Source organism: Bos javanicus, chromosome 25, assembly GCF_032452875.1.
Source record: "Bos javanicus breed banteng chromosome 25, ARS-OSU_banteng_1.0, whole genome shotgun sequence".
In the NCBI taxonomy this organism is placed as follows: Eukaryota; Metazoa; Chordata; class Mammalia; order Artiodactyla; family Bovidae; genus Bos; species Bos javanicus.
The window spans coordinates 4,449,470-4,472,201 of NC_083892.1; the positions used below are offsets into that span (position 1 = coordinate 4,449,470).

General features: G+C 49.5%; 1 protein-coding gene across 8 annotated transcripts in view; it reads left to right on the forward strand.

The window, feature by feature from the left end:
• RBFOX1 (RNA binding fox-1 homolog 1) overlaps nt 1–22,732 on the forward strand; it is a 2,444,696-nt gene that overhangs the window by 243,661 nt on the left and 2,178,303 nt on the right. The gene's annotated exons all lie outside the window — the stretch shown is intronic.

Genomic DNA, 22,732 nt, shown 5'->3' on the forward strand with positions numbered 1-22,732 from the left:
GACCCCCCATCATTTCTTTTCCCTCCATCAGCAAATATTTATTGTGTGCCTATCACGTGCCAGGCACGAGTCTCCCGCTGTCTCCCTTTTCCCTCTTCCTACCCTCAAATTCTCCCGGGTCTGCCCTCGGGGAGAACAGATTAGTCTACCCTGTACAAGGGTCAACCCTTCAAATGTTTGTAGGCAGCTCTTAGGTTTCCCCCATGTTTTTTGACTCTTAATGTATGATACCTCCTGACTCAGAGTTCTCTCCTACCCTGGGCACCTCTCAGGGAACACCCTCCTCAGCCAGTGCTCCTTCGAATGTGGAGCCACCTTCGGAGGCTCCAGGTCTGGTCCCATTAGGGCAAAGCAGTCCTGTCGGTGTCAATTCCATAAACTCCTGGGATGGTAACTTCTTCACCACACAGTTGATTCACCAGCTTGCTGGTCTCCCTAAAGACAGCTTCCATCCATAATTCTGCATTGCCTTTAGGATTGCAATTTTGGCTCCATTTTACCTCTCATCCTCCCCAAATCCCAGTGAAGCAGACTGTAAGGACAAGGAATGTGTGACTAAGAGAAGTTATGCCCCAGAGATGTCTTGCAGTGACCAGACATCATAATTTTTAATATATTTTTTTACAGCAACTGCTTTCAGCATTACATGAGCCCCATAAAAGAAAACATGATTATTCACTTCCCAGCCAAGCAGGCTCCCAAGTTTCTAAATCAATTAATAGCAGATGAACTATATGGTCACCCTGCCCATCAAATGAAAGGGTTGGTGGAGGGTGGGAGGTGGCGGGTAGGCAGGGAGACTCCTGCGTTAAGAGGGTTTTCTCTGGAAGCCGATGGGGCTGTAGTCAGACCTCAAGCTGGCTTTGGCTAAGTTACTTAAGCTCTCAGAGCATCAGTTTTCTGACCTGCGAAATGAGGGCAACGGTGGCATCTCCTTCCTGAGTTGCTGAAGTATTAACTGAGAAGGTGTGTGCAAATCTCTAAACATGGGAAGTAGTAACATGGTCAGTGCTTAGTGAAGGTCAGTCTGACTGTTATCATTGTTGTGGGGGGTACAGGCAGGTAAGGAGCTATAGTGCAGACTGATCAGTGGGGCAGGCAGAAGGGAGCTGTGGGCTTAGTTAAACCATGGGAAGGAGTCCAGAGGGACTTCTTGGAGGAGGGGGTGAATGAGGTGGTGCAGAGGATGGTTGATCCGTTCAGAAAGATCAGAACAACCTCAGGGAGAGAAGAGAGGCTGGTCCTCCTTCTGGGTGGTGTGTCCCGGTGGGTGGGGCCTCTCCAGAGGAGGATGCGAGAGGCTGCTGAGTGTTCTTCCCCAGACCGGCCCGAGACCATGGGGAGGACTTGGGTATCAGATCTCAGGCTTCGGCCCCTGGCGCCCTGCTTCTCCCCTGAACCACCGTGCTCTGCTTCTCCAGGTCTGGCTGGAGACCTGCCTTTTGTGGCAGCTGCTGTAGGTGGCAGCAGAAGCCCGACAAAGCCTGTCTCTTTAGGGCAGCGAGAGGGGAGGAGATGTAATCAGGACCCTGTGGTCTCCAGCCTCTGTTATCACCACGGTGGTTAGACTGGGAGCTGAGGGGGTGCAGGCTGGCGGCAGCCGCATTAACAGATTTCTCTATTGAGTTAGAGTCTTTTCTGCAGATGTGTGCGGACTCTGCCGAGCCGGAGCCTGCCCCGCAAATCGGGTCTTTATCAGATCGACTCCTGTTGGCTCCAGGTGCCCCCTGCCCCCCTGTCCCTGGGGGACCCTGAGAGACGGCCAGAGCAGGGACACCAGGGCACAGATGCTGAGCTGGATCAAGACCTTCACAGACCCAGTCCCGGAAAAGACCGACTCCCCACTGCAGTGTATACTGATGCAGCCAAGTTCTGTTCTTGCCCCTGACGGGCACTTTGATTCTTCTATTCAGAGGTGTCAAATACATGCCTCTCCTCCACGGTGTTGTCTCCTCTTTCCCCGGTGCCCCAGGCAAGTGCCTAAGGTGCTTATCGCTCAGAGGCAAGACAGTTCAGTACAGTCGCTCAGTCGTGTCCGATTCTTTGCAACCCTGTGGACTGCAGCACACCTGGCTTCCCTGCCCATTACCAACTCCCGGAGTTTGCTCAAACGCACGTCCATTGAGTCAGTGATGCCATCCAGAGGCAAGGCAGCCCAGTGGTTAAGGTGCAGGCCTCTTTCTGGGTGGGCAGGGGACGGGCTTGACTGCCGTTTGTTTCTGTGTGACTTTGGGCAGGAGAATTAACCTCTCTGTGCTTTAGTTTTCTCCTCTGTGAGATATACCGCCTGCATCTTAGCTCTCATTTTTGTTCTTATGGGAGGATCTGAGAAGACCTTTGGTTTTATGGACAAAGCAGCCTGCCTTTGGGAAGTCATTCTTCATCCCCCACCCCTCCCCACCCCCCCAAAAAACTGTCTCGTTTTGTAACAAACTTGAGATTTAATTCACATCTTATACATTTCATTGAAGCAGGAAATGGCAACCCACTCCAGTATTCTTGCCTGGGAAATCCCATGGACAGAGGAGCCTGGTGGGCTACAGTCTCTGGGGTCCCAAAGAGTCAGACATGACTGAGGAAGAGAAGTGCATGGGTCTCTGAAGGTATCACTGAGCTGAGATGTTATACACACTTCACCCACTCAAAGTGTGCAAGTCTGTGGTTTCAAGTGTACACAGTTGTGCAAACACCGCCTCAATCAGTTTTAGAGCATTCTCATCACCCCCCAAAAGAGAAACATACCCTTTAGCTATCAAACCCCAGTCCTCCCACCCTGCCCACCCCCAGACCCTCGGCAGCCACTAATCTACTTTCTGTTTCTGGATTTGCCTCTCCTGGACATTTCATCGGAGAAGGCAATGGCACCGCACTCCAGTACTCTTGCCTGAAAATCCCATGGACAGAGGAGCCTGGAAGGCTGCAGTCCATGGGGTCGCTAAGCGCCGGACACGACTGAGCGACTTCACTTTCACTTTCACTTTCATGCATTGGAGAAGGAAATGGCAACCCACTCCAGTGTTCTTGCCTGGAGAGTCCCAGGGACAGGGGAGCCTGGCGGGCTGCCATCTCTGGGGTCCCATACAGTCGGACACGACTGAAGCGACGTAACAGCAGCAGCAGGAGACATTTCATAGAAATGACCTCCTGGGGCTTCCTGGGTGGCTCAGATAGTAAAGAATCCACCTGCCAATGAAGAAGACCTGGGTTCCGTCCCTGGGTCAGGAAGATGCCATGGAGGAGGAAACGGAAACCCACTCTGGTATTCTTGCCTGGGAAATCCCATGGACAGGCTACAGTCTATAGGATCACAAAAGAGTCTGACATGACTTAGTGTCTAGACAACAACAACAAAATATATGTAACATAAAATTTAAAAAGAAAGAAAGAAAGGACCTCCTTCCTTTTTGGTTGGGTGTCAGCTGCCCCTGCCCTGCCCCCTAGGACAGGGAGGGGAAATGGCTTACCTGTTACCCCCGGAGCTGGTTTGGGGCTGTCTCCCCAGCCCCCTCCTCCTGCCCAGAGGGCTTGGCATGGAGGAAACCTGCCAGCCAGGCCTTGTCGCTCACAGCACAAGAAGCTTGGCTCCCGATTACTCATTTCAAACTCAATTTGTGGCTCTGCCAAGAGCAGCAGCGTCCCCTGAGCATGTAACCCGATTATTCCCGCCCCCCTACCCACCCACCCTGGGCCCTGGGGGCCTGGACCATGCAGCAGGCAACCTCCCAGGACCTACAGCTGCCCAGCGAGCTGGGGCCTGCCAGGAGCCTGCTGGGCCTCCGTCTCTGCTCAGTGGAGCCTGCCCAGCCTGGCCCCAGCTCCTGGATAACAAGGCTGCCCTTGGCTTCTGTCTTCAGGCCACGTAGAGACAGTTTCCTACAGTGAGACCAGTGGTCCTGACTGCTGTGACCGTAAACTTGGCCAGACTCACCGTCCACGTCGGCACAGTCCTCCATAGGCCCCATTCATTGAGGCTTGGATTGACCTCCATGTGTGAACCTTTGTATTTTTGTGTAACTTAGCACTCTATCTTTTATCACCATGAGCTGGTGAAGGGGGCCTGTGCCATTTCCATCGAGCAAGCCGGGCAAACACCCGAGAGCAGATGTGTGTCTCTCATTTGCTGAGCACCCGCAGGGTGCAGACACCATGGTGGATGTTAACTTTTGTACTCCTCCCTGCCACATGATGAGTGAGGACCAGCGCTTGGCTCCACTTTCAGTGAGAAGGCTGAAGCTTAGGAGGACAGAAGCATGACCAGGCCATGAGTGGCAAGGTCGGATCTGGGCTGAAGCCAGACTTTCTGGCTGCAGAACTCATGCTGACCCCCAGCAAAGGAAGGAGGCCATTTCTTTAAAACATCCAGCCTGAGCAAATCCACAGAAGCTGCAAGTAAATTAGTGGTTGCCAGAGGCTGGGAGAAGGCAATGGCGACCCACTCCAGTACTCTTGCCGGGAGAATCTCATGGATGGAGGAGCCTGGTAGGCTGCAGTCCATGGGGTTGCTGAGTCGGACATGACTGAGCAACTTCACTTTCACTTTTCACTTTCATGCATTGGAGAGGGAAATGGCAACCCACTCCAGTGTTCTTGCCTAGAGAATCCCAGGGACGGGGGAGCCTGGTGGGCTGCTGTCTTTGGGGTCACACAGAGTCGGACACGACTGAAGCGACTCAGCAGCAGAGGCTGGGAATATTGGTGCATTTGGAAGGTGATAGCTAAGGGTAGGGAGATCCTCTCGGGTGCAATCAAAAAGTTGTGCGACCACCACAGTCAATCTAACCACCACAGTTAGAACATTGTCATCACCCCAGGAGGTTTTCTGCTATTGTGTGCTGCCCAGCTTGCTTGGTGGGAATGGCACAGGCCCTCTACCTCCTGAAGATAATAGTGTGACACTGTTCTAATTGTGGTGGTGGTCGTATGACCCAGGAATAGATTAAAAACTGCTGACTTGTACGCTTAAATGGGTGAACTGGGTGGTTGGTGAATCATATCTCAATAAAGCTATGGCCAAAAAGGAAGAAATGAGGAATTGATGTTTGCAAGGCTGTGTAAACCTCCTATCCCACACCTTCCGCAACCACCCCCTAGGTAAAACCTGGAATTTCTCGTCTTCACATTTAACTCAACAGTCCTTCGGATAACCTTGAACCCCAGATGGCAGAAACCATTGTCTAGAGCCTCTGGTTGCCCTGCCCAGCTGGCTGCTGTCTGGTTTGACTTCAATCGCTGCTCACAGGATCCTGGTAATGTGCCGTCTTTTATTTCGGATCCCAGCTACATGTTTCCACAGAGTCGGGGAGGGTCTGGGTTGGGTTTAATCCACCTGGCTGGTCCCTGAGCAACTTTTGCAGTCTGAGATTCTAGGTGTGATATGTGTGTGTGGGCGAGACACCCCCTCCCGACTCCCAGCCCCCACCCCCACCCCACAGTACCTCTTCTGCTGCCTTGCTTGCCCTCATCGAGGCCTAGCTCTGGGGACCAGTCTGAGCACAGACAGACCCAGGCTCTGCGCTGAGAGCCACCTCGTCTGTGTGGGCTCCTGCCTCTCACTTTGCTGAGAAGGTTTCTGTCTCCTTGTCAGCCCTGACTGCATGACAGACATCTGTCTCACAGGAGGGGTGAGAGCGAAGGAAACCCCGCCCAGCACACTTTGGAAGCCTGTGGCTTTTGCAGGGCTGGTTGGGGATCCCCTGTGGGGGTGTGTTAGGAGGGGCCGAAGCCTCGAGCAGCCAGGACTCATCAGCCGGCAAACCCAGGCACAGCCTCACCCTCCCTGTGCTGGAGACCTTCTCTTACCCTCTCTCCCGGCTCTGCCTGGTCATGATTCCCTGAGCTGGGTGCCTTCCGGTCCTGGGAGGAGAGATGACATTGCCCAGATTTCAGGCTGGCTCTGAGGGTCCTGGATCCAGAAACCCCTACCAGTAATGAGAATGAGGAGCCCTGCCCTTGACTTTGAGCCTGTGCTGCCTTGAACCCATCGGTGGGCCGGCTGGGCTTTGCCATCCTCAACATGTGCATCTCTTCTGCCTGCCGGGAGCCCTGTGAAGGCAGGACCCCAAAGTCCTCTTGTCAGCCCCTCCCGGTGTTCAGCTGGGCCCCTGTACCAACGACAGGCTGGGACCACGTGTGGATGAATACAGTGCCAGCAGCTGGTGGGCACAGAGATGGAGGGTTGACAGGCCCTCGTCCAGTCGCTTCCCGCCTCTGTCCTCTGTCCTCATGGACTCAGCCTCTCTTCCTTTGTCTCTTGGTCTCCTGGACCTTCCCTTCTCTGGTCTCTTCCCAGTCATCCGAGTCTGGGTGGGTGAAGCCAGATCAGAGAAAAACAAACAAATTAGAAATGTCCCCAGAGTAACATGAATATAAATAAGGATGCAGAGGCTTCTGCTTGCCCACTGATTACTCACACACCATTCCAGAGGCGTCGTCGGCCTAGCTCAGCTCCACGGAATGTAAAGATAAATTAAACCTATTAATCACCCCTGGCAGTGGGGCTGGCCTGAGCCAAGCCTGGGAAGGTAGGCTTTAGGACGGAGATGAGTCAGCGAGAAGGGAACCCAGTGATCACAGTGTCCCTGGGGGAGGCAGCACCTGCTCTCTAAGAAACCCTTCCTTAATGTGCTGTAAAGAAAGTGTTAGCTGCTCAGTCGTGTCTGACTCTTTGGGACCCCTGCCTTGGACTGTAGCCCACCGGGCTCCTCTGTCCGTGGGATTCTCCAGGCAAGAATTCTGGAGTGGGTTGCCATTCCCTTCTCCAGGTATCTTCCTGACCCAAGGACTGAACACAGGTCTCCTGTATTGCAGGGAGATTCTTCACCATCTGAGCCCCTACCAATCTTGATTCTATCGGATGTGGCCGATGGATGCTTCAGAAGCTGTCCTGTTTGGGAGGACGTCATCGCATTCAGAATGGGCGTGAACCCTTCTTTTGCCATCTTCACACCCCCCTTTATAGTCCCTCTTTCATCTGCTACTATCAGGCGTCTGCCCTACTGTTCTCTCAAGCCTTGACTCAAAAGTCCCCTTCCAGAGACCACCAGATCTAGAGTCCTATTCTTTCCCCCAGCATTTTGTTTTCCTCATAGGGGGTCCCTGGGGCTCAGCACAACCTGGGTTCGAATCCAGGTTCTGCTATAAGTTGTGTGCAACCTTTCTGTGCCTCGGTTTCCCCACCTTTAAAAATGGAATTGAACAGAAGCTACTTCACGGGCTTGTGGTGAGGATGAAGGGCACATGTTCATGTCAAGTGTTTAGAACAATGCCTGGCGTGGAGGTAATTGTCCTGCTACAATTGCTGCTCTTATTTTTGGAATGCTTTGCCATGACTGGAAACCATCTCCTTATTTGTTGGTGTCGATCATCTGTCTTTCTTCCCTCAGCAACATGTGAGCTCCACGAGAGCAGAGGTTTTCTCGCCTTTGTTCCCTCCAGTTTCTCTGCTGTCGGGAGCATGTGTGGGTGTTCAGTAAGCATGGGGTGAACGAATGAACCAGATGTTGTTGGACATCGGGCTGAATGGGCAATTTTCCAAGAGGCTGGAGGTGGCAGAGACCCACCTGCTCTGTTTTCTGGATATGAAGGCGACATTTCCTGTGCATTGAGTCGTATCCACCCGCCCTCCCAACAATGGTGTGTTGAAGTCCTAACCCCCGGTACCTGTGGAAGTGACCTTATTTGGAAATGGGGTCTTTGTAGATGTAATCAAGTTAAGATGAAGTCACGCTGGATTGGGGTTTGCCCTACTCCAGTGGACTTCCCAGGTGGCGCTAGTAGTAAAGAACCCGTCTGCCAATGCAGGAGATGCAAGAGACGTGGGTTTGATCCCTGGGTTGAGAAGATCCCCTGGAGAAGGAAATGCAACCCACTCCAGTATTCTTGCCTGGAGAATCCCACGGGCAGAAGAGCCTGGCAGGCTACTATCCATGGGGTTGCAAAGGGTCGGACATGACTGAGGGGTCTTGTAGGACCTCTGTGCCAGCAAATGACTCAAATGACTACTCCAGTGACTGGTGTCCTTATAAGAGGAGGAAATCTGGACACACGCACACGGACATAGGGAAGAAGGCCATGCAAGGATGGAGGCAGATTTGAGAGCTGCATCTGCAAACCAGGGAATGCCAGGGGTTACTCGCAGCCACCAGGAGACAGGAAGAGGTGAGGAGTCTTCCTAGAGCCTTTGGAGGGCCTTGCTGACACCTTGATTCCAGTCATTGGCTATTCACAACTGTAAGAGAGAGGGTTTCTGCTGTTTGGGGCCATCTGGTTTGTGGTGACTTGTCATGGTAGCCCCTAAGGAGCTAGCACAGCTTTTTTCGTGTGCTCATGTCCCATCGGGATGGGAAAGAAGTGGGTGAGTCAGCCCAAGTCAGTGTGTTCATTTTCCATTGCTCCATAGAATTATACAAACTTAGCAGCTTGATACAACACATTTATCTTCTTCTTTAAAAAAATGTTTATTATTTATTTGGCTGTGCTGGATCTTAGTTGAGGGATCTTTGATCTCTGTTGTGGCATGTGGGATCTTTAGGTATGGTTTGTGGGATCCAGTTCCCTGACCATGGATCGAACCCCAGGCCCCTTGCATTGGAAATGCAGTCTTGGCCTCTGGACCACCAGGGAAGTCCCACATATAAAATATTTATTATCTCACTGCATCTGTGAGTCGGGACTCTGGGCAGGTCTTAGCTAGATCCTCTGCTTCTAAACCATATAGGCAGCAATCAAGGTGTCGGCCAGGGCTGAGGTCTCATCTGAGGCTCAACTGGGAGGAATCCTACCCCTTGTTGCTCTGAGTCCTGGAGCCCCAGTTCTGTTCAAAAGCCACCCACCATTCTTTGCTTTGTGGGTCTCCTCACCCCAACATGGCCACTTGCTTCATCAAAGCCAGCAAAGGGTGAGAAAGTTTCCAGAAGGTGGACATTGCAGTTTTCATGTAGTGTAATCACCCTGATACTTTCAAAGTGTAGTGTTGGCAAAGACTCTTGAGAATCCCTTAGACAGCAAGCAGATCAAACCAGTCAATCCTAAAGGAAATCAACCCTGAATATTCACTGGAAGGTCTGATGCTAAAGCTGAAGCTCCAATACTTTGGCCACCTGATGCGAAGAGCTGACTCATTGGAAAAGACACTGATGCTGGGAAAAACTGAAGGTGGGAGGAGAAGGGGATGACAGAGGATGAGATGGTTAGACAGCTTCACTGATTCAATGGACCTGAGTTTGAGCAAACTCTGGGAGATAGTGAAGTACGCATGGAAGCCTGGTGTGCTGCAGTCTATGGGGTCACAACGAGTTGAACACAACTTAGAAACTAACAACAATTACCTTTGCCATATTCTATTCACTTAAAGAAAATCACAGGTCTTGCCCACACTCAAGGGCAGGGGAGTGCACAGTATGGCTCTCAAGAGGTGAGGATGACAGGCCACCTCAAAGCGTGTTGAGCAGAGTCAGGTTGGCAGAAGTTGAGAGCCAACCAGACCTCTGACATCTGGTGGGATTGTGTTCTTTGTGGGCAAGCAGACTCGGAGCAGTTCCTATGGCAACTTACAGTCTGGGGGTTCTTCCAGGTCCCTAAGGTCATGGGAACTCTGTCTTTGCTTGTTCCTCTCAGGTGATGGCACCCCACTCCAGTACTCTTGCCTGGAAAATCCCATGGACAGAGGAGCTTGGTAGGCTGCAGTCCATGGGGTCGCTAGGAGTCGGACACGACTGAGCAACTTCACTTTCACTTTTCACTTTCACGCACTGGAGAAGGAAATGGCAACCCACTCCAGTATTCTTGCCTGGAGAATCCCAGGGACGGGGAGCCTGGTGGGCTGCCGTCTCTGGGGTCTCACAGAGTTGGACACAACTGAAGCAACTTAGCAGCTCAAGCCAGAGGTGCACATAAGCTCGGGGATCTTGTTGTAAACTCAGCTGATTTCTCTCACAGCTATACCCCACTCAGTCATACTGAGTGTAACTGTGTCTGAAATGCCAGGGATGCGTCATGAAGCAGAGACGAGTTGCGTTTCCACTCTCACAGCCTTAGCATCCAGTGTGAGATTTAGACAGTAGACAGCCACGTGCCTCGGAGCGTGTGACGACCCACTGGGATCTGTGCTGTGACGTGCAAGGGCAGTGTGGGAACAGAGGGCCTTTGGATCAGACATGGCCCTGGGTGATGAGGGGTGAGTACAAGCAGGAAAAGCCACAGATGGACAGGTCCCGCAGCTGGACGGACTGCGGTGCGTTCTGGGCTGAGAAGGCTGGCGGGCGCCCTCTGTTGTCTCCCCTGCAGACTGTGAGCTTCAGCACAGCAGGGCCCTCAGTCATCGTCACACGTGTGTCTCCAGCACCGCACACTGTGCTGTTGGCACCCAAGGAATATCTGTTAAGTGAGAAAACAGAGAGAGTGAAGGGGAGAGTGGAATGAGAGGAGGCGGCTGGGGGCCCGGGGTGCAGGCTTTGTGAAACTCTGTCCCTGTTCCAAAGAGCAGTGGTGGGCCCTCCGAGGTTTACCCCGCTCTCCAGGGGAGAGCCGCCTTTGGGATGCATTTTCAATGGTCCCTGTGGCTGTCGTGTGGACGATGGATTGAGGAGCAAGAGAAGGGGTGGAGGAGGGCATAGAACAGGGGCAGGGCCCTGGGCCAGGCTGGTGGATGTTCAGAGCCAGGTGGTCACATACACAGAGAGGAGTGGATGGATCCAAGAGATTCTGTCGGAGGTAAAAGTGATGCCTTGGCAGTGGATATGTAAGTAAGAGGCTGAGATCATGCCCAGTAGCCTGTGTCATGACCTGGTTGAGTGTCCCCTGAATCAGAAGGTTGTCTATCTTTTAATCCTTTGCTTTTAGAGGGTGACCACATGGCATCAGGGCACAAGTACAGAAGTTCAAAGCTCAGTTGCACCCTTCCCAGGACGTGTCGCTAAAACTTCTGGTATTTCATCACCTTCCCTTCGCGAGGGGCCTGACACACCTGCTTGTCAGGACCGTTGTAAAGATCCATGATGGTCAAATGAGGGAAGGCAGCAGCACAGGGCCTGGCCCAGAGCCTGCCAGCTGTGTGACTTGGGCTGGCTGCTTAACCTTTCTGCACCTCAGTTCCCTGGTTGCTAAAACAGAGCTCGCTGTTCTGCGATTGTAACAGGACAGACTGTTCCAGAACTCAGTGGCTTTACATGGCAATCACATTAGCTCACGTCGCTGTGGGTTACCTGGGCCCCGGATGATCCTGGCTGGGTGTGGGGCAAGTCCTTCTTCCTGCAGGCGTGTGAGTCTGTGGGTGGCTCTGTTCCTTGTGTTTCTCATCCCGCTGGGATCAGTGCAGCAGGCAGGGCCTGTTGACCTCATGGAGTTGGCAGGATGCAAGAGGGAAGCAGAAAGGCGTGGAGCCTCTGAAGGCCCACTGTCACCTCTGGACCTGGCACCAGTGGCCAAAGCAAGGGACATGGTTGAGTCCAGACTCAGGACAGGGAAGAACATTCTGCCCAGGGTGAAGGCAGAGTGCAGGTGAGAACATAGGGGGAGGTGAAGAATCGAGGCCGTCAGTTCAGTCTTCCAAGGTCGTTAACCTATAGAGTTGCCCTCCTCAGAGATGGGTATGATGGTTAATTTTATGAGTCAGCTTGGCTGGGTCCCTGGGTACTTGTCTTTTGGTCAAACATTCTCCGTGCTCCTCTTAGGATGAGACTGACATTGAAAAATAGGTGGACTTGAGTAAAGCAGATTCCGTCTGTCTGTGGGTGGGCTTCGTCCATCAGCTGAAGACCTGAACAGAACAAGAGACCAGCCTCCTCCAAGCAAGAGGGAATCTCCAGTTGACAGCTTTCAGAATTCCTCTGCAGCATTGATTTTTAGTCCTGACTGGCCTTTGAACTGGCCTATAAGCTCTCCGTGGGGCTCCTGAACTACCGGCCCACCTACAGATTTTGCATTTACCAACCTCCTTAGTTGTATGAACCAACTGCTGTGATAAGTTTCTTTGTTTGTCTGTCTTTGTCTCTCTGCCTAATGCATTGGTTCTGTTTCTCTGATGAGTAGAGTGAACAATGAGCTACTCCACACAAAGCTCCTAGAACCCAGCCTGGCACGTCATAAATGATCTGTGTAAACTGGAATGTCTTAGCCTCAGCATTATTGACACCTTGGGCCAAATAGTTCTCTACCCTGGGACTTCCCTGGTAGCTCAGCTGGTAATGAATCCACTTCAATGCAGGAGACCCTTGTTGGATTCCAGGGTCAGAAAGATCCCCTAGGGAAGAGATAGGCTACCCGCTCCTGTATTCTTGGGTTTTCTTGGTGGCTGAGACAGTAAAGAATCTGCCTGCAAAGCAGGAGACCTGGGTTCGATCTCTGGGTTGGGAAGATCCCCTGGAGGAAGGCATGGCAACCCACTCCAGTATTCTTGCCTGGAGAATCCCATGGACAGAGGAGCCTGGCAGGCTATAGTCCATGAGGTTGCAAAGAGTCAGACACGACTGAGTGACTAAGCACAGCAGCAGTGCTTAGTGGGGGCCCATCCTGCATGTCGGGTGTTCAGCAGCTTCCCTGACCTCCACCCAGTAGATGCCAGTAACACTGCCCAGCCATGACAACCACAACCAGAAATGTCTCTAGACTTGGCCAGAGGTCCTCTGGTTGAGAGCCACTGGTGTAAAGGTTAGTCATCCTTAGTATTATCTGAGTCACTGCATATCATGGATCCACGTGACTATTATTATTATTGTTCTCTTTTGCTGTTTTATTGAAGCCATTGCTGTAAAAGGGAGGAGCCATGTCATGAAACAGTCAGCTGTGAAAAAGCAGTGCAGTTTGTTTTTCTAATTTGTCTTCAAAGGAATTAGAAAGTTACACAGAGCTCAGACTAAGCCCTGGCTCCCAAAGGTTTTAGAAGCTCAGACTAGCTATTCTTGTCCCTAGAAGCATTAGTAGCTGCACCTTAAACAGTGGCAGAGGCTGAACACAAATGCTCTTAGTTTTGAACCTCCGGTTTGAGGACGTGTGCAAAGTGAAGAGGAGTGAGCATTCTGGTCTCTTTGTTTTCTCTGCAGAGATCCTCAGGGGGTGCTTTTATTTTTCTTGTCATATGTAAGGTTTTCATTATTTTCTCTCTCTCCCTCCCTCCCTCTAGCCCTCCTCCATCCCTCTTCACACACACATAAACACACACACACACACACATACCCCATGAGCAATTAATAACCTTGGGAGATAGCTTCAAATATTATTCTCATTTTATAGATGAATAAGCTGAGGCTGAGAGAGGTAAAGCAGCTAGCCTGGAGTTGTACAGCAAGTAAGTGAATTGAACTCATGTTGGTTTGATTCTAGTGTTCAGCCTCCTAAACACAACACAATACTTTATCAGGGTGAATCTAACTATGTCCCTAAAGGTCTAAGAATCTTGCTGGTGGGGGGGAGACCAGAAGATTGAAGTGAATTGTTACTCCCCAGCTGTGTGGAGTACAGCCTGAATGAAGTGTGTAAAGCACCAGGTATTAAAGTTTATGAGTCTATTAATCCACGGCTTTGGAGGAATTAAAGTTTCATATCGATGATAAACCTTCCCCAATAAAACGTAAGGGAAGCAGGAATAAATCTCTGATTCCAAAGGACCCCAAACCACTTAAACAATTGTATGTGAGATGGATGGGTGCAATGGCAGTGGGGTGATACGTCTTGTCCGGTGGAGGGTACTTTGGCAAAGTGGTTTTTTTGCTTCCGCTAAGTGGTGGAGATAAAATGATGGATGTGTGCTATTGATTTCATGGGAGTTTGCAGGAGAGTGAGCACAGCTGGATGAGAACCCCCGGTGCAGCTGAAAGCTGCTGAATATGCATTTAGGAGGAGACAAAAGGCATTTTGGGCGGCCAGTTTCATCAAAAAGTGAAAAGCTGGCGAATACATGGCAATCACGCTCCCTCCCTCTGTTATTCTCTCTTTTCTCCTTCCCACCTCCCTCCATCCATCCCTTCTTTCCTCCTCCTCCCCCTGCCTCCCTCCCTATTTTTGTCACATGGGGAGTGTCTCAGAGGGCGTAGGTGAGCTGTGGGGTATAGATGTTGATTCCAACACAGTCCTGGATTAGAACCCTAGATTTGTCGTGTGTTAGCTCTGTGACTTCGGGCAATTTACTTAATCTCTCTTGGCCTTGGTTTATTTTTTAAAATTTTAAAATAAAAATAGAATAGTTTTATATCTACAGAAATGTTGCAAAGATAGCTCAGTGCGCGCCCGTATATCCTGTTACTCGCTTCGCCCATTGTCAACGCCTTACCTCACCATGGCACCTTTGTCACAGTTGATGTGCCAGTATTGACGCGCTGTCATCAGCTAACACGGGACTTGGTGATGGACAGGGAAGTCTGGCGTGCTGCAGTCTGCGGGGTCGCAAAGAGTCGGACACAACTGAGCAACTGAACTGAACTAAATACTTCACCAAGGTTTCCTTATCGCCTACTCATGCCTGTTTACTGTTCCAGGATCCTCTCCAGGGCACCATGACAGTCACCAGACAGTCCTCAGGCTGTCTTTGTTTTTTAAAACATTTTTTTTTCAATTGTGGTAAAAGTCACATAATACAAAACGTGCTATTTGAGCCATAGTTAAGTGTCCAGTTTAGTGGCACTAAGTACATTCACCCTGTGGTGCGACTCTCACCGTCGTCCGTCTCCCGAATTTTTCACCTTCCTAAACTGAGACTCTGTCCCCATTTGACACCGACTCCCTGCTCCCCCTCCTCAGCCCCTCCCCCCGGCCCCAGCATCTACCAGTGTGCTTTCTGTCTCTATGAGTTTGAGACAGTCCTTGTCTTTAGTGACCTTGAGAGTTCTGAGGGGGACTAATCAGGTGTCTTGCAGACTGTCCCTCAGTTGGGATTTGTCTGATTTGTTTCTCATGATTAGACTGAGCCGTGGGTTTGGGCGAGGAAGACCGCGGAGATAAAACGCCATTCTCATCAGACGCCACCAAGGGTTGCCAGCTCTCAGCACGGCTGTCGCTGCTGCTGTTGGCCTCGGTCACCTGGCTGAGGTGTGTCGGTCAGCTGTCTCCACAGTGCAGTTCGTCCTTCCCGCTTTTCCCAGCTGTAGCCCTTGAAGGAAGTCTCTGTGTCAGTTCACACTTAAGGAGTCAGGGTTGATGATCCCCTTTCTTGAGGGCAGTGGGTGTCTACATAATTGTTTAGGATTCTTCTGTATGGGATACTTATTCATTCTTCCATATTTACTTATTCAGTCGTTTATTTACATCAATGTGGATATTAATTTTATGCTTTGAGTTATAATCCAATACCACATTATTTATTTTGTCGCGCAAATTATTCCAGCTTCATTGGGACCTTACTTTCTTGATAGATTCATCTTTAATAAGAAATAAGTGGTGATAATCTGGGCTGAAAATATGGTAGCCTGAATGGTACCCAGTTTAAGGAGGCACCGAAGAGATCAGTAATCAAGATAAATTGTATTTTTTAAAATTAAAAAATTATTTGTATTTATTTGGCTGTGCCAGGTCTCAGCTGCAGCATGTGGGGTCTTCAGTGGCACCATGTGGGATCGAATTCCCTGACGAGGGATAGAACCTGCACCCCGCTCCTGCCCATGTTGGGAGCTCAGCATCTTAGCCACTGGACTATGAGGGAAGTCCCAAGATAAATAATATGTTAATGCAAGATTTAAAACAGATAAAAATTAATGAGACAGATTTCATGATGAACAAAATATTAACATTTTATATCAGGTCAGTATCTGTAACATATATTAATAGTTAACCAGGTGCCTAGTATTTAATACATATTTTAACAGCATTTAATAGATTAATTCTATCAATTCATATGGATGTGCTAGTATATCAGTGATTTCTTTCCCAAACAAAGAAACTACCCCAAAACATGTTGACCTAAAACAGCAAGCTTTAGTTCAGCCCACAGGTCCGCGGGTCAGCTGGAAGGTCCTGCCAGCTTGCCCAGGCTCACTTATGTGTCTGTTGGTCAGCTGGCTGACTGTTGGCTTATCTTGGGTGGCCTCGGCTGGAATGACCAGGGCAGCCTGACTTGGCCCCCCGTGACCCTCATCCTGATTGTAAGACCAGCAGGCTCGTCTGGGTTGTGTCTTTCTCCTGGTGATGACAGAGACTAAGAGGGAACGTGGAGACATGTAAAGCCTTCTGAAGTCAAGGCTCAGAATGGTGCGTCATCATTTCTGCTTATCTTCTGCTGCACGTCAGGAGGACAGCCCAGTTCCAAGGGGAAGGGGTGGCAGGATCTGCCTCATTAGGGAGAGGAACACAGATCACGTGGCAAAGGGCGTAGGTGTGGGTGCAGGGAGGGGCAAAGCACCCAGGCCCTTTCTGCTGTTGGTCCACCACACCCGGACACTGCTGTTGACGCTGACAGGACAGCACTGAACGAGGCAGACTCGGATCTCTGCCCTGGGGGAGCTCACTGTGGTGATGACGATGACGGCAATGAAGAAGAGACAACTTTGTTCAGTCTCTCAAGAGGACTGTGGCAACCGTCAGCCCCACGTGGCCGAGTGGAGTGGTTATTGGCACTGTTCTCGCAGGATTCAGTGCTTTGAGGGGTCCTGCTTCACCATCAGCCATGGAGGGGGGTTGGGTATCTTGTGCAAAGAAGGAATCCAGCCTCCAGGAGGTGTGCAGAGAGGCATGTTGTCCTCTCCCGGGCCTTCTGTCTTATCGATCTGCTTGTTCACGAAAATCAAATCAGCGGCTCCTACCTTTGCAAAATGGAGGCTGTTTTAATTGAGATATTGGAAGATGTATTTTCTTAATTTCTGCCTAATGGAAAATCTTTACAGCTGATCAATTCAGGTCAGTTTGAAGCAGTTGCTGCTATAAATGAAGTTCATCTAAGATTATTCGCGTTGGAAATCAATACCCAATAGTTTGGGGGAAATGTGGCAAGTTCTGCTATAGAGAAGCTTTGCAAAGTATCAAGACTGGTGGGTCTTGCTGGTTCATGATAAGTAACTTTCTGTTTACTTTCTAAGACCTTGTTAAATAACCCCTATCACCCCTCAAGGGGCTTCTTGGGCTCAGTGCCGGGCATTTTTGCATGCATTGTCTTAATTAATCCTCACAGCAGCCCAGTGAGGTATTCTATTATTATTTCCAATTTATACAGAAAGAAACTGAGGCCCAAGATGGTGTCCCTGAAACAGTGAGTGACAGCCAAGATCTGAGTCCACGATCTCAACCACTATACTGCTTCCCTCTTAACTGTTTACCAAGGTAGCTGGTGCTCGTTGAGCACCTGTTCCCACCTCTATCTGGAGGTGGTCAGCAAAGAATACTGATGAACTGTGGGTGGCATTCTGAGTTTTGTATCTGATCCCAGTACAGCAATGCCATCCCTCCAAAGGAAGTCAGACTTCATGGGAAATGAATAAGCTGTGAAATCAGATCAATCTATTTTCCACTATTTCCAATCATCCATTATTTTCTGTGTTTTACCATTTCCTGTCTCCCAGTCACTTCCTGTTTCACATCACTTCCTGTCTTCCATCATTTCTTTTTTTCTTTAAAAAAAAATTTTTTTTTTTGGCTGTGCTGCATGGCATGTGAGATCTTAGTTCCCCAACTAGGAGTCAAACCTTCTCCCCCTGCCGTAGAAGTGCAGAGTCTTAACCACCAGACCACCAGGAAAGTCCCCCTGTGCTGTGTTTAATCACTCCGTCATGTCCAACTCTTTGCGACCCCATGGACTGTAGCCCACCAGGCTCCTCTGTCCATGGGGATTCTCTAGGCAAGAATACTGGCGTGGGTAGCCATTCCCTTCTCCAGGGGATCTTCCCAACCCAAAGATCGAACCCAGGTCTACTGCATTGCAGGCAGATTCTTTACCATCTGAGTCACCAGAGAAACCCAAAGTCCCCCTATCTTCCATCATTTCTTATCTTCCATTGGTCACCAGGGACAAAAACCCACTCAGACTGGCTCAAGTCCGAGGGGTTTGCTGAAAGAAGACAGCTGTATCTCTAGCTGATCTCCCGGGCCTGTAGCTGGGCTCTGGGAAGTCAGCAGGATTGCACAGCCAGCCTCAGCCCCCCTCGTAGAGGCTGCCAGGCCTGCTTCTCTCTGCCCAGCCACTTCATTCTCATCTCGTTACAGACTGGCCTTCTCTGCTCACTCGTCCATCCACACCAGCCCTTGATGGCTTCTCCTGAATTGTGGCCTCTGCTCTGAGTCTGTAGGACCTGCTGGCTTGGCTTCCAACAGCTTACTGGCTCAGTCTTTCAATACATTGATTCCAAAATCCCAGAAGGGAGAATCTGATTTGTCCATATTTGAACAGTTGTCTGACCCTAGTCCAATCGACTATGAATGATGGTTCTGCTTCTCCCAGGGGTTGGACAGGGCACATTGTCTAAGACATGCAATTGAGGAGGTAATGTCTGGCATCTCCAATGTGTTGAACTTAATGCAAATTCATTAAGGGGATAAGGAACAAACCAGATCAGAAACATTGGGCTGGCTGAAAAGTTTGTTCTAATTTTTCTGTAAGATGTTAATGGAAAAACTCCAATGAACTGTTGGGCCAATCCAGTAGATTGAGGACTATCCTCCCTTTGCTCATGTCCTTTTATTTCATGTAGTGATTCTTATCCAGGGGCTCAAGGACTGTAGAACAATGTTATATACTGCAGTATTCCTCAAGCTCGCTTTCCAGGTGGCCCTAGTGGTAAAGAATCTGCCTGACAATGCAGGAGGCTTAAGAGATGTGGGTTTGATCTCTGAATCAGGAAGATTCCCCTGGAGAAGGAAATGGCAACGGACTCCAGTATTCTTGCCTGGGAAATCCCGTCGACAGAGGAACCTGGCAGACTACAGTCCATGGGGTTGCAAAGAGTCAGACACGACTGAAGCAACTTAGCACACAAACATTATATATATGGTGGTCTTAATGGGAAAAGATTTTCTCATGGAGCCCCATTGTTGACTTAAATTATTTTATATTAATGTTAATCTTAAATTAATATTACTTAAGCGGGCCCAAAAACATAAAACTACCTATAAATGCCTTATGCTTATTGCTTTTATACAGCTGTAAAGCTAAAACAAATTGGTAAGTTGAATACAAACAAACCTATAAAACCAATAAAATCCAAATTAGCAACATTAATTTAATGTGATGGATGATGTTCCTTGGCTGAAACTGAATCACTTCTCATAAAGTGCAATGGGTACTAATGGCTGGAGTATTTTTTCTGCGTGTGTTAGATCTGTCTGGACTACTGTTTGCCAAGTGAATATTCTGTTCATCCACCACTTTCTGTCTCCAAAATGATGGGGTTTGACCTTGACTGTTGACCTTCATCATGGAAGTGTTATGACTGCTTCTCTTCTTCCCTATCAGCTCAAGTTCAGGTTGTACTGCGTGGCACCAAAGAGATTGCAAACACCACTGCAAGTGCTCAAGCATGCGGTAGGATGAGCTAATTAAGGGAATCAGCCAGGTGATACGGGAAATGCATGTGTTCAATTTGAAAAGATTACCCTTGAAATTTAAGTTTAGAATTATTAAAGTAAAAAGATTTTCAGAGGAAGCTCATAAATCCACGAGGGTGTGTCCATACCAAAACTCCAGGATGAGATTTGGACTAAGTGAGTTCTGGTTAACTTCATGATTCTCCAGAAGTACGGTCATAGGGGAGTTCTTTTATCTCTTGATTTCCTCACTTGTGAAGGGGGATGAGGAATTCCTGCTCTGTTTAAGGCAGTGGCCTAGTGTAAGGAACACATAAAATTGAGTTTCTGAAATTGCACTTAAAACCACAGATTCAAGAAGTGGTGGTTGTGAGCTGAATAGCGTTCCTCATTCGTTGCCCTGAAATTCAGATCCTAACCCCTTCCGTCTCCCCGTGCCTCAGGATGTGACTGCATTTGAAGTCAGGGCCTTTAAAGAGGTGCTCAGTCATTTTAGCGGTGTCCGACTCTTTGCAACCCTATGGGCTGCAGCCCGCTAGGCCCTTCTGTCTGTGGGCTTCTCCAGGCAAGAATACTGGACTGGGTCGCCATTTCCAAAATGAGGTCATATGCGTGGGCCCTAGTCCAACAGGACTGGTGCCTCCATAAGAAGAGGAGTTTAGGATATGGGCACACACGGGGGATGACCACGTGAGGACCCAAGGAGGTGACAGCCATCTGCAAGCCAAGGAGGGAGGCTTCAAATATCAACATTCTTACACCTTGATGTCAGACCTGTAGCCTCCAGAAGTGTGAGAAAACAAGTTGTTGTCATTCAGGCCACCCAGGGTAAGGTGCTCTGTTATGGAAGCCCTGGAAAATGGTGTGTGTGTGCGGCTGTGCTCAGTCCTGTCTGACTCTGTGACCCCATGGCTTATAGCCCGCCAGACTCCTCTGTCCATGCGATTCTCCAGGCAAGAATACCGGAGTGGGTTGCCATTTCCTTCTCCAGGGGATCTTCCTGCCCCAGGGATTGAAAACCAGATTTCTTACATCTCCTATATTGGCAGGTGGATGGATTCTTTACCACTTTAGCCACCTAGGAAGCTCCTAGAAAGCTAATACAAGTGGGGAAAATGGCTAGTATGAAGTATTGGCAAGTTGGTGTGCAGATTCAGAGTTACGTTGCTAGCACAGTGGTTTTCATGCCTGGGGGCTCTCTAACCCGCCTGCCAGGTTTCTCTGTCCGTGGAATTTTCCAGGCAAGAATACTAGAGTGGGTTCCCATTTCATGCCTGGGGGCACCTATCTTCCTTTTCTGGTTTTGCTCTTTGTACGAAAGGGGGAGATCTATAGCTTCTCTCTCTCTCATCATTGTGGGGTACATACAGGAGGAAGGGGTGTGCTCATCCATGCTTCACTGACAAAAAAGGCTATGCAGTACCCCAGAATTATTACCTATTGATAAGGCAGGCTGGGAGACTTGCTTCCTGATGACTTGTTAAATTTCTCATTCTTTAAGACTTCTCTTGAGTCTCATCTCATCCCATTCACTCATCAGTGAATTCTGTATGAAGCCCCTGCTTTGTGCCAGGTACTGTAATGCATAAATGTGATCATGACAGTGGTCAACACGGGGCCTGTTTCCATGGAACTTGAAGTCTTTTGGAAGCAGATAGTAGAGGGATAAACCAATAGCCATATAGTTACGGAATGTGTGTTGTGCGATGAAGCAGAGGTGGCAGGATGGGATAAAGAGATTCAGAGGATGTGGGGAGCAGCATTCCAGATGGAAGGAACTGCCTGTGCACGAGGAGGGAGAGGAGGTCAGCGTGGCTGGCGTGGCAAGTGAAGGGGAGGTGATGGCAAAGGCAGGGAGTGGGCTGACTGACCAGGATCTTGTAGGTTGAGATAAAGTTTTGGATTTCTTACCCATTAGAATTTTTTTCAGCTGTAAGTAGCAGAAATGTCAACTTGAAATGGCTTAAACAATATAGAGATAAATATCAATAAGTAATCTGGAGGCAGGGGAGTAGGGCCAGCTCCTTTGAATGACTAACTCAACCACCATTGTCTTAGCCACCTTCCATACATGAGTGTTGATGTGATCTAATGTTGGCCATGAGCTGAAAGTGAAGCTGCTTTGGAGTCCTGGGGAAAGTTTGGCACTTTTCTCTCCCTGTTTCTTTCTGCCCGGACTGGGACAAGATGGCTAGAGCTCCAGCAGCCATCTTACAACTTTAAGGAAAAAAGGGCATGTGGTAGATTGTGGTCTTGATCACATCTATTTGTCCCTCTCTTATAAGGATATTATATACCCTCTTCTTGGTACCTGGCTTACAAAGCCTCCCTGTAAGAGGAGTATTCTTTTGTTCTCCACTGCCAAGTATGGATGTATAATTTTGGCTAATAGGATGTGAGCACATGTGATCTTTGATGGTCTGAGCAGATGCCTCAAATGCAGTTGTATAGTTGGATTTTTTTATTAGAACTCCCTTGATTAGTATTCCCTGGTGGCTCAGATGGTAAAGCGTCTGCCTGCAATGTGGGAGACCTGGGTTCGATCCCTGGGTCAGGAAGACCTCCTGGAGAAGGAAATGGCAATCCACTCCAGCACTCTTGCCTGGAAAATCCCATGGACGGAGAAGCCTGATAGGCTACAGTCCATGGGGTCGCAAAGAGTCAGACACGACTGAGCGACTTCACTTTCACTTTGATTAGTAAGATGGACCTTGCCCATGTAAAGTTCACTCCTTCAGTCTGGATGAAGTCACACAAGGGCAGAGCCACAGCCAACTGCAGCCTCTATGTCCCTTGAGTGAGCCATGCACATTGCTGTTGAAGACCCCTGAGAGATTGGGGTCATCCATCACTTTAGCAAAGTGGCTTACTAGAGGCCAAGAGGATGCCCTGACCTGCTCCTATTTCTGAGACTCTTCTTTTGTGAGAAAGCCCCTATTTAATTTTTTGTAGTCAAATTTTCTGATCCTTGCAGCCAAAAGCATTGCCAACCGAGATTAGTCTAACCAGTCCATTCTGAAGGAGATCAGACCTGGGTGTTCTTTGGAAGGAATGATGCTAAAGCTGAAACTCCAGTACTTTGGCCACCTCATGGGAAGAGTTGACTCATTGGAAAAGACTCTGATGCTGGGAGGGATTGGGGGCAGGAGGAGAAGGGGACGACAGAGGATGAGATGGCTGGATGGCATCACCGACTCGATGGACATGAGTTTGAGTGAACTCCGGGAGTTGGTGATGGACAGGGAGGCCTGGCGTGCTGCAATTCATGGGGTCGCATACGACTGAACAACTGAACTGA